Source organism: Triticum dicoccoides, chromosome 7A (genome assembly GCF_002162155.2).
Source record: "Triticum dicoccoides isolate Atlit2015 ecotype Zavitan chromosome 7A, WEW_v2.0, whole genome shotgun sequence".
In the NCBI taxonomy this organism is placed as follows: Eukaryota; Viridiplantae; Streptophyta; class Magnoliopsida; order Poales; family Poaceae; genus Triticum; species Triticum dicoccoides.
This window is the reverse complement of record NC_041392.1, coordinates 717,331,970-717,344,387: the sequence shown is the minus strand read 5'-3', so window position 1 is coordinate 717,344,387 and position 12,418 is coordinate 717,331,970. Positions and strand designations below refer to the sequence as shown.

Here is a 12,418-nt window from a genome sequence, read left to right as displayed (position 1 = left end):
TATAACGTACTTTTATTTCATGCATGACAATCTGGTCATAACAAGATGGCAATTGCCATAGTGACAATGTGGCAACTGCCATAATAACAACGTGGCAACTGTCATACTGACGATGTGGCAACTACCTTCATATTAGCATGGCAACTGCTATCACAGTAGGATGACAACTGCCATCACACTTTGATGGCAACTAACACATACATATTATCGTTGGATCATACATTATCCTGCTCTCTTTTTTCTGAACTACAAATTAACCACGATGGCAACTGATATTTTCTTTTCTTTGCAAAATTGTTTTAAATCAGCTCATGTATGTCGACTCTCTTGATCTGTCCACCGTGGATTTCACCGGGATAGGAGGCCCGCCGCCTACTCACAAGTTTGCTGTTTCTGCGTGGACCATCAGCGCTGTCAAGGCTGTGCTTGCCGCAGACAGGGCAACTGATGGCACATATGGAAAACTACAGGTTAGTTTTTGTTTATGTCTTTTTCACACGGCATGCTTACAAATTTGACATGACGCAACCGTCTGTGGTTTATAAGGCATGCTTACAATTTCTTTTTTTGTTTTTCATAGCTGATGGCCAAGCATGCTATAGACTACAGCGTGTTTGGGGGGCCTCAAAAATTTGAAAAGTGGATGGACGTGCACTCAGCTCCGTCTTGCCCTTCTGAGGTAATCAAAATGTCCACATCTACGGTTTGCCGTGGATTACATGTTGATGTCGCGGAAGCGAATGCAGTACGGGTGTTGTTTTGTTGATGCTTCTTGTTTTCGTGCACAGGCGAGGGCACCAGTGGAGCATCTAATTGGGCAGTTTGCATCCGGAATGACCGGCCTGCTCGGGAAGTTGGTTGAGGGATGGACGTCCCTCAGTGCCTCTGACAGCGACGCGGTTGTGAGGCAGTTCACTTCATTTGTCCCAGAACGTACACATCGGCCAACCGGTTGCCGTGGCCGGTATGACTACAACAGCTCCCAAGAGCCCGGTGACACACAGGATGATGTGGATGGAGACGCTGGCCTCAGCAAGGATGACGACGATGACACCGATGACGATGAACACGCTGAAGTTCGCACATGCGGCAACAAGGGCAAGGATGCAACAGGTGCCCACCAACCGGAGAAAGTGAAAGAACATACGGCTGCGAGAGGCGAGGGAGTTTTGCCATCAAGGAGGGGGAGGGCTCCAGAGGATGTTGGGCAGGGTTCTGCTGGCAAGAGGTCTAGGATCGATCCCGTAGCTGCCAGGAAGAGGTTCGACTCTCAATTTTAGTTTTCTGCTGTGCATCTTTTTTTTGGAACAATCTCATCCATTTCTTTTGCACTTGTTTTTTGTCAAGCGCGGCAATTAGTTTGTTGTCTGACAATTGCCACCTTCTTTTTTTCCTTCCACCTGTTTGCGTGCAGTGAGCCGACCGCTGGTGGACGAGCAGCTACGAAGAAACAGGCGCCAACGCCAACCCGTGTTTCTGCTCGCTTGAACAAAGGTGCCCCCATTGCCGGTGACATCCCTTCCACCAGGTCTTCTCCTCGTACGACGATGACCAACACCGGGGATCCTGTCGTGTTGCCAGACCTGAGGAAGGCAGTCAAGAAGTAGGTTTCTCCATGTGCTTTTCATTTGAGATAGCGGTTTTTTTCTTGATTTTTCAATGCAACTGGTCTGCTTTGTCACATGTTCTTCTGTTATCATCCCCCACGAGGCAACTGCTGTTTTTCCAAATGATTTCTTCCTTCATTTTTTAAATGTATGGCAACTCCTATTATCTTTACATGGCAACTGGCATCTAGGCCAAATGGCAACTATTTCTGTACCTAATGGCAAATGTCATCTTTTTTTTACCATTTTCTTCTGATAGTTCATCCCCCACCTAATTTTGAAATTGCATTCCTCACAGATCAGACATTTCTATCATTCCTTTCAATTTGCCTAACTTTGATAACTGCTGCTGTATGGCAACTGCTAACTATGGCACATGGCAACTCATGACCCCCTACCAGCTTTTTCCACTTGTTTTTAGTTTTTTAATGCTTCTATCATTGCAAACATATTTTTTTGTCCATTTTTTTCATACCATTTTTCACGTGCTTTTTTCCTTTGCAGGGTGAAGAAGACTACTACGCGCGGGACCAAACGTATCAGTAGAGACCCACTCGAACGCCTGCATTCAAAGTTGTCAACAGGTGGCAACCCAGATGTACATGAGGCGCCAGGCGACAATACTGCTGCTGCACCGTCAACTGCTCCCACTAACTCTGATGCAAGTGGCCGACCATCTCCGCCGGCTGCAGATGTGTAGGCTAGAACAACAGGCATCCGTACATCGGGGAGTGACGAGTCGGTATCCGCCAGGACAGCTGAAATATTGCCAACTCTTCTGGCAATGAAGGATGCTGCTGTGAGCCATGCCACCCCATCAGCAAGCGTCGAAGTGGATGCTTCCGAGACCAACCTAGGCAAGGAAGATTCCCGCTCATCTGATACTGATTCCAAGCGCGTGTCTGGTGTCTCACCTGTGTCCATGACAGAAGCGGCTGAGGCGGCACTTCACAAGGATATGCCATCTGCAGATGAGAATCCTGGCACAACAGCTCCAGCTCCTGTTGGTGGAGATACTGCTAAGGCGACCGTTCCGCGTGCTGGTCTTCCACCTAGGCGTCGTAGCCCCCGCAAGCAATCAACAGACATACCCAACGCTCCGGCTGTACCTAGGAGCAGGAGAGGCGAATCTAGTTATGTTCCTGCGTCCACACTGTTCCCGCCACCTGCAAAAATCAATGTGATGGAGAAACCGCAAGACCGGAGCACAACTGATGCAGGTGTCAAGCCGGGCACGAGTGACGCAGAGGAACGCCCGGAGCAGACTGCGCCTTCACCCGCAGCGGAAATCCCCAGCATAAATCTGCGCACTTCTAGGCTCCCAGTCAATGTCGGTGTCCCCTACAGTCCAAACAAGAAGATTGTCATGAAAGCTACGGCTGAGACCGCTGACAACACGCCCCGCCTGCAAATAAGGCCGATCATTTTGTAGCGGCCGATTCAGATATGATTGTCGATCTTTCACCCTTGGATTCTGCCCCGAAAGTCGTTCGTGGTCTGGCCAGTAGGAATGAGAGGCACCCAATGGCCTTTACCCCACCGAGCTTCAGCCTCGGTGTCAGTCAAGATCAACCGGTGGTGCATGATCCTATACCAGTTGCCTTTGCTTTCCCAGGAGGCATGCCCGCAATGATGGCGCAGCCAATGGTCGAGGGCAGGAAGGCTGTCAAGTTCGCAGAGCCAATTATGCAAGGTACACTCATCACGCACTTACGATTTTCTTGTATACATGTTTGTAGTTTGACTTTTGTCCCAATCACATTCTTTGGGGGTCCTCACTTGTGACGGAAACTGCCATGTGACGACATGGCAACTGGATTTGATGCACCATGTCACCTACGTTTTTTTCTTGCTGCCATGCTGCGTTTGACATTTGGGCAAGCACGTGGCAACTGAAGTTATTTCAACATGGCAACTGTAGTTGCTGTCACATGGCAAATACAGTTCAGTACACATGGCAACTGGATTTGCCACATCATGCCACCTGCATTTTTTCTACCATGCTGCATTTTTTCATATGACATTCACATGGCAAGTGGAGCCGACACAACATGGCAACTGCAGTTGCTGTGACATGGTACCTACAGTACAACTAGGTGGCAACTACAGTGCAACTACATGGCAATTGTATTTGCTATGTCATAGCGACTGTAGTTGGACCACCCATGGAAACTGCCCCACTTTTTTCTACCTACATATCACATCATGGACCTTTACCTCCTCACAATCCATCTGTTTTTAGATTTTATATGTATTCTAACCCACTTTTTTTTATATTCATTGCAGCCACCCCTGAGGAGATTTCACCGTCACTTGATGAAGTTTACCGCATGATCGAGGAGACAACATTGCAGAGGAGTTCCTCACGAGGGCAAGGGCAATCAAGTTCCAATGTGCCTGCAGATACGGTATCTGAGGATACCATTAGGAGTGTCACCCCTGGTCCTGTGAGGCAGCAGAGGGTAGTTCACCCACCCCCCGCGGAAGACTACGAGCCCGAATTCAGGGCCACTAAGGAACAGACCCAGCTGTACGATATCGTCAAGCGTTTTGGAAATGCGAGGACCAACAGCAAGCACATGAAGGAGCTGAAAGCGTAAATTACCATACCCCATAATCTCTCATCTTGCTTGCTCTTTTTTACCATTTATCTACTTCGTACTTTTTATAAATGGTCCGCTTACGTTTTAGTTCTTTCATATTTTTTTTACTTAGTAGGCATGATTCTTCCATGCTATATCGTTTTCATACAGCTCATGTTTGGACAGAACGAAAGTCATTCAGTGCGGAGCGACGTACGTCGACCTGGGTGATCTTGCCGAGTCTGTGAGGCCAAACGGAAAAATGTCGACGAATGTAGTTGCATGCGGGATCAACTACATCAACAATCACACCGATGTATGCGCCGACAAGATAATCATGCATTACAGTGTGACCTGCAAAATATGGGATGGTGACTTCCACCACAAAATCCTGAGGAACAATTTTGCACAACACGGTGACTTCAAGCTCACACTGAAGAAATATGTGGGTACTCCTTTCCTGTCTGCACCGTTTTTTCACATGGCGTGGTTTTTTGCCAGAACCTGTACTTGTGTTTGTGTGGCAGAAGTTTTCATGTGGCAACAGTTGCCGTGCACACTGACTTCTTGATTTTCGGTATCCCCATGCAAACTATGTGGCAACTTGATAGTAAAATACATGGCTCATTTTGTTCATACAATGGACGGCAACTTTCTTTCAACTACTCCCACCCATAATCAAACATTCTACGTGATTCTAATTTTTTTGTCCCTCTGTTGTTCTTTCATGTGAACTTTGTATCTCATTTCTTCACCTTTTTAAATGCAGGTCATGTTCCCCATGTTTCAGGAGCTTGCACCACACGACCGACACGACAAGTGTGGTCACCATTATGCGGTCTGTCTTGACCTGAAGAACCAACGTATCGAGGTGCTTGATTCAATCCGTTCGGAAGCTGATGCAGACCTTACTATGCATGCTGAATTCTTCATCAAGAACCTTAAAGAGACTTGGTACCGTCACTATGAACATTCAAAGGTCCAGATCAGGCATTTTCCGACTGAGTATGTGGCGACTGTGAAGCAAGGGAACACGTAATTTCTTTTAACCCGCTCCTTCATGTGCCATTTTTACATCAATCCACCCCCTCTTTTTGTTGACACATCTGAACTGAAAACCATCTTTGCTGCAGCTGTCCATTTTGCGTGTTCACCTGAACTCTTTTTCCTCGTGCAGGACGGACTGTGGCTTTCACGCACTGGAATACTTTGCAAAGTGGGAAGGCAGAATTGTCCCCGCTATCACAGATGCAACGGTCGTTGAGCTCCGAAAAATCTGCACATGGAACTGGCTGACGAATGAAGATTTCAACAAGCGGTCCGGAGCACGCGAGTTCGTGGAGGAAGTTGTCAAGCAAGTCATCAAGAAGTACAAGTGATCACGTGGCGTTACACACCAGACGCACACCTTACATTCTGTTGTTGAGGAATGTAAGGTACTATCTCTCTGTTCTTTTGTCGAAAACTATGTTTTGTGTGCTACATTATGACTGCAACCTCGTGTAGCCTACTATGTAATGGTGGCGTGTTAGCGACATTTTTAGTGTTTTCTGTAATACATGTGTGGACGTGAACCTATTTTAGGCGTTACATCAGATCTGTTTTTATGTTTATCATTACGACAGTGGTTTCGTCGTTTCTAGCATCGTTTTTTGCTGTTTCGAATGCGTCTGCGATGTTTTCAAAAAAAAAGATGGCAAATGTAGTTCAACAGACATGGTTAGTGAAAGTCATCGTCATTTTTTCATTTTTGGTTGTTTTGCTTGTTCTTTTTCATCGCTAATTGCACCGGCTAGCATTGGGTAGGTTTATCATGTAGCCATAACCTTTGCTGCGGTTTATGCACGTTTACGCTTTTTTTTCCAACTTGATTTCCCATACATTGCACACAACACACTACGTGCTTCTAAACCGCATTGTATTTGTCATGGGGATATATGCCATGCAGAGTCATTACGAAAAGCATCCGGAAATTTTCAGTACAGCTAACATGGCAGATACATCATAAATAACATGGCAGATCCAGTACAACTTACATGGCAAATCCAGTACAACTAACATGGCAGATCCAGTACAACTAACATGGCATATTTAGTATAAAGTAGCATGGCATATTTAGTATAAAATAGCATGGCTTATCTAGTATAAAATAGCATGGCATATTTGGTATAAAATAGCATGGCAGATTAATTACACATAACATGGCAGATTAAATACCCATAACATGGCAAATGCATTTTATCCATTCAATGAATTTTCCTTCTACTTCTGTCCCCCCTCAAGAGTCATTCTCCCAATTAAAAAAATCCCATCGTATAGGGGTACAAAACAAAATGTCCACATGGACCATGTCACAGCGCCCCAATTTTAGCTCATGGATTGCCCGCCCCTTTCTTCGTTTTCTTGTGTTTTGCTTGAATCTCTAGTCCCGACTTGTACCTTATCTCTCTCGGACGACCCTTTGTGATGGAACGGGGTGGGTTCCTGACCTGGGTTTGTGTGCTTGCTGTTCCAGATCCTATCTCCGAGTTTTCAGACGATGGCCCCGTGGATGAAGGCACACTTGATGTGCGGGGGAACCGGTGTAAGGCTTCCTCGGCTTTCCTTTTTTTGATCTCATCAAGCTCTCTTTTCAGTGCCTTCCTGTGTTTTTCTGCGACTCTCGCTGTGTCATCACTCTTGCACGCTTCATCAATTAGCTCAGCATAGTTCTTTGTCAGCACAACGTGCCTCACGGCTTCCATGGTTGACTCAGGTCTCTCGTCATGCACAGCCAGAACTGCGTGTGTTGTCTGCGGCGCCAACGCGTCGTCAGCATCCCAAGTCCATCGCCTCCTTATGAAATGGCGGGGCATGCGTGTCACAGCGTTCATGTCCATGACTTTTAGTATGTGACAGCACACAATGCCGTCCCGTTCGAATTTGCAGCATTGGCAGTAGTACTCGCCTTCGCCTATCGAGGCTCTGACGAAGTAGTTCCTTCCTTTGTCCGCGTCTTCAGGTTCTGAATCTGACATGCCCAAAATAGAACACACCTTGAACGTATGTTCGTCCACCTGGAAAGCCGTGAACATGCTGGCACGTTTTATTTCTTCCTGGAATCTGCAAGTTTTGTGTGTTTTCTGTTAAACTTTCGTGCAATCTTTTTCTTGTACACCCTTATGTTGTCATGGAAATAGAAATACATTTTTGTTTGAACATGGCAAACATAGTTCATTGAACATGGCAAATATATTACGTTGAACATGGCAAATGCAGTACACTACACATGGCAAATGCATTACAACATACATGGCAATTGCAGTACAACAGACATGGCAATTGCAATACATTTTCAACTGGATATCGTCATTTCCACACCAACATTTCCCAATGGAAGCACATTGCATAAAACATGGCAACTGCATTTTTATTAAACATGGCATCTACAGCTGAGTAAACATGTCAATTGCATTTCAAAAAAAAGGGCAGATGCATTTCATTAAACATGGCAATTGCATTTCAGCATATGTGTCGCCAATATAACATTTTTTTAGCATTTTTTGACATTGGCATTTGCATGCCAACATGCTCCAATGGAAGGACAGCGCATAAAACATGGCAACTGCACTTCATTCAACAAGGGAAATGCACCCGAGCAAGTATGCCAAAACAAAATTTTCATTTTAACATGGCAACTGCATCTGAGTAAGCATGGCAAACAGTATTTCATTAAACATGGCAGCTGCATGTCATGGCAACTGCATTGCACTCTATAAGGCCCCTACTGACTTGGTGCTTTTTATGCAAATAAGACTGTAATGCAACTGACTTACTTGTTAAAGATCTTGTTGGTGTATATCTTGCTCATTTGCCTCTCCATCGGTAAATACGTTAGCAATTTTGGCTGCTTTAGGGTTGTGGTCGCTTCTTGCTGTAGCTCAGATCCCAGAATTTTTTGTTGCAAAGCTATGTACTGCTTGGCAAACTGTAGCAATGAGTTGCCAGGGCTGACGTACCGCTTTAAAACAGCATTGAACCCCTCGCTGCGCTGCGTAGTCTGCAGAAAGGGGAAGAAGCACTGCATGAAGTAGGCCGGCACCCAGTACATTCGCTTCTCCCACAGGCTAACAAGAGTCTCGTTGTCCTGGACTTGATGTGTTTCAGTCATGGCCATCCAGCTCCTTTCAAACTCCTCCATCGTCAAGCTGTGGTCCACGCACAGCTCGAATGCCTTGTGCAGCTCTGGACGGTCGGCAAAGAACGGTCCTAGCATCTCCTCGGCCTTCTTTATAATGTGCCACCTGCAGTGCCTGTGCACTGTCAACGGAAAGACCTCCTCTATGCCTGCACGCATGCTGAAATCTTGGTCCGTTATTATGTTCATCGGAGCAAGTCCATCCATGCACTCCAAGAAGGTCTTGAACAGCCAAACGTACCCATCTGTGTCTTCGTTCCGGACGAGGCCGCATCCGAACTGCAACGACTGATTGTGGTTATTTATTCCTATGAACGGAGCGCATGGCATCTTGTACATATTGGTGAGGTACGTCGCGTCGAATGAAATGCAATCTCGGAAATGTTTGTAGGCTCTCCTTACAGCACCATCCACCCAATACATGTTCCTGACACGGTCCTCATCGTCCAACCTTATCCTGTAGAAGAAATCTGGATCTTCCTTTGCTTTCGCATCGAAGTAGGCTATTGTGGTCTCTATGTCTGCCAACTTGCTCTCTCTACGGTACTTGGCCTGTAGGTTTGTGACGTCAGCTGGTATGTACGGCATGCTACTCAGAGTCCCCTTTTTGCTGTGGATGAGAGATAGTATCTGTACCATTCTTGATGGACCGACGTTACAATCATGTAGCAGCTTTACGAATTTCCTTTCGACGGGGGTGAACCCTCTGTGGGCGGTCAGAAATTTCACCAGGTCGAACTTCTTTATGAGTTTGTGGTTGTGCTCGTCAAAATACTCATTGACCACTCATGTTGCTCCATCTACGTTTAGCTTACACCGGACAGGGCACCCCGTCTTGAGAATGATGCCTCTCTTTCGTTCCGGAACGACAGGCGCAACACCTTTCCCCTTCTTGTTCCTCCGTGCCTTGTGGCACCTCATCTCACCTCTGCTGTACTCATTAGTTTTCTTAATTTTCCTATGGTACTCGGTGTTGACCGCAAATCCATGGAACTTTGCGTATGCCTGGTAGTATTCCTTTGCTTCTGCGAACGATCCAAATCTCTGCCCAATGTATGGTGGCTGAGGTACCACGATCTCGGATTGCCCACCATCTTCATCCTCTTGTGCGTCGTCGTCAGTTTCATCATTCGCTTCAGTATCGGCGGCAGTTCCATCTACTCGAGTGTTGCTAGTGCTTGTGTTCAAAGGGGTGCTCGTCGGCATTGCTGGAATGATTGTCATTCCCGACTCTGACTCGAAATTGTTTGCGGCATGACAGTCTGCTGGCTGGTGGAACGCGTCTTCCGTGCGCTCAGAGCTCCCCGCAGTAGATGTCCCCGCACCGCTGTTCACTGTAGTTGTAGGTTCTGTAATAGAAAAAACAAGCACGAGAGTAAGATTTTTTGGTTGAATAAGATGTGTATCACAACGGATACACCATCTTCGATTGATTTGGCACGACATATTTTCAAACAGCAAGCCGTGAGACTGCGTGTGGACATGTGTGGCAGCTGTAGCTGTCCAGTCATGGCAGGTACTGTTCAACAAACATGGCAACTATTGTTTTGCCTATAAAAAACTACAAACAACAAATGTAGTGATGTTTTTTGTGGTTCAATTTTTTTCCTTACCTTGTTGTGCTGCATTTGGCCATCTTGTGTGGTCTGTGACACCAAAATGTCGTGCTCCACCTGCAATTTGTGAAGCTTGCCACGGGACGTTTGCCGTGTCACCACCAGCGTAATACACTGTAAGCATAGTAGTGGTTGGTCAATTCATGGCAATTTGCAGTTTGTGCTAGCACGGCAACTGCAGTCGCCCCTGATGTGGCAACTGCAGTTTTACTGGCATGGCAACTATAGTTGCATCGGCATGGCAACCGCAGTTGTTCCTCCATGGCAACTGCAGTTGCGATGACATGGCAACTGTAGTTGCTCTGGCATGGCAACTGCAGTTGTTTCTCCATGGCAACTGCAAGTGTCCACTGATGGCAACAACAGTTGTCCAGGGATGGCAAATGTAGTTTTAAATTCATGGCAATTGTAGAAGTCCAGTCATGGCAATTTGGAGCTGCCAACTATGCCCCTTCTGCTAATTGAACATCCACAACTTCACTTTTTTTATGGACTGACCTGTGTATGACGTCGATGACAGGTACATGGGTGCTGGTTGATGCCACGTGCTGCATGAAGGCCCTGCATTTTCACCCGTGATAACTCGTGAGTCCTCTTGCCAGTTTTTTTGCATGTCCATTTTTCACGTCCACAGCAGTATGTGTTTTTTTTTGGTTTTGCATTACCTTGATTAGCCATACTAGCTAGTTGAGGTTGGTTGCCCGTACATATGTCAGTGTTAGCGCCTTGTGACTGAACTTGCCATGGGGCCCCCCTGAGAGTGTTTTGGTCATAAGAACCTGCAAAAAAATGGGAGTGTAGGACATAAGTAGAATGTCATCTTCATCGTTGCGAAGTTGGCAACTGCTCTCTTCTTTTTGTTACCACGCATCATACCTACGCCTGCATACTGTTCTAGTAGTGGCAGCAACGGCCGTGCAGAGATGAGTTGACTATACTCTGCTGCATCCCAAGGCGGTGTTTCTGGCCTTTGAGAACCCCAAGCATCAGCGCCACCTTCGCGATTCATCCTTTCCGCGTCTCGATTCTTTTCCGACATGTTCTCAATCACTGGATGATCAAAAAGGCATCAATAATCCACAAGAATTGTATTCTTCTGCTGCTTGCACATGGAAGATAGGGATGACAAGCAACAGGTCAAAATAGGTGGCAATTGTCATCATACACAAGCGGCAACTGTCGTTACACACAAGTGGCAATTATTTTTTCCCACCCTCTTCATTCAAAAAATCGTCCTTCCTGCCCTTTTTTAGGGATTCCTACTCATCCATTTCATACCCAACTACTTAAGTGCATAAACTAGGCACCTAAGTTAACCTCAAACGTAGTACATGGCAGATCTGGTGTATTCTGCCTGGCAATTGCGAATATACACCGAACCATGCAGTGTTCTACCCCTATAGTATGGACCCAGTACAAGATCGGGAGATTTTCAGCCTTAAGGATGAGAGGGAAGGACGAGATCGAGAATTTTCACCTGGTTTTAGTTGATCGTGTCTGGAGGGCTGGATTGGAGTGGGCGGCTGGGGATGGGAAGGGTTAGGGTGTGGTTTGGGGTCGGAGCGCCCTACGGATCTGCCTTGGTTGCCATGGCAACCAGGGATGGCCGGCGACGGATGTCAGGGTTCGAGAGGTGGGGGACGATGGCGGCGTACGAGAGAGGGGACGGATCGGAGGCGTGGATCGGCTGGGTCGTGCGGGCAGCCGGTCTTCTGGCCCGGACGGGGCAGTGCGGGCGGGGTTGCCACACACCGGACGTGCGGGCCGTGCTTTTGTGCGCTCGGACGTGGTCGTGCGGGCCGATCCCCGTCTATGCCGCACGAGGCGTGCGGGCGGGTTCCTATCGACGCCACACGTGTGGCAGTTATTCGGACCCTATTAAATAACTTAGCAACCAAAGTCCTCAATGCATAGGTGCTTAGCTTCTTGTAGCTAAGCTTCCTTCATTTAATGATTTGGCTACTAAACTCTCTCATGCATTGGTGAGTTTGCCTTATTTAAACGTTTTGCCTAGGTTTACGCGCTTGGCATTGGTTCTTCCTGGGGTCACCAAACCCACCTCTCTCCTCTTAATTGCCTTGCCACATCAGATTTTTTGTCTACATGGCATGTTTAGCACCCGTACAAGATGAAGCATTGGGAGAGGCCTAATGAGTCCACGGCGGACGGGCGTCTTGGATTTGGATCCGCGCGCGGCGGGGAGGTGGATGCAGCTTCGTGGCAGCTTCGTCGGACGGTCCGGTCCGTCTGTTTTTAGTTTGCATAAACAAAACCGAGAAGATCTTTGCCCGCTCGATCTCCTTCAACAACTGCCGCTGGTATGATCCAGCAACGCCACGGTCGCGCTGTCATGTCCGTGCAGGTGCATCCATCGCACCCGCCCGCCCGTGCAATGGGATATTCGTCGCCCTGTCAGACCCGCACGACCGCACGAGG

At 47.2% G+C, this 12,418-nt stretch overlaps 1 long non-coding RNA gene across 1 annotated transcript; it reads right to left on the bottom strand.

Moving 5' to 3' along the window:
- Positions 1-10,499: 10,499 nt before the first annotated feature.
- On the bottom strand, positions 10,500-11,020 carry LOC119328681. Its single transcript, XR_005159091.1, has 3 exons — positions 10,859-11,020; positions 10,648-10,761; positions 10,500-10,543 (listed from the first exon to the last, which is right to left on the bottom strand). It is a non-coding gene; the product is annotated as an uncharacterized LOC119328681 (long non-coding RNA).
- Between the last annotated feature and the right edge of the window lie 1,398 nt (positions 11,021-12,418).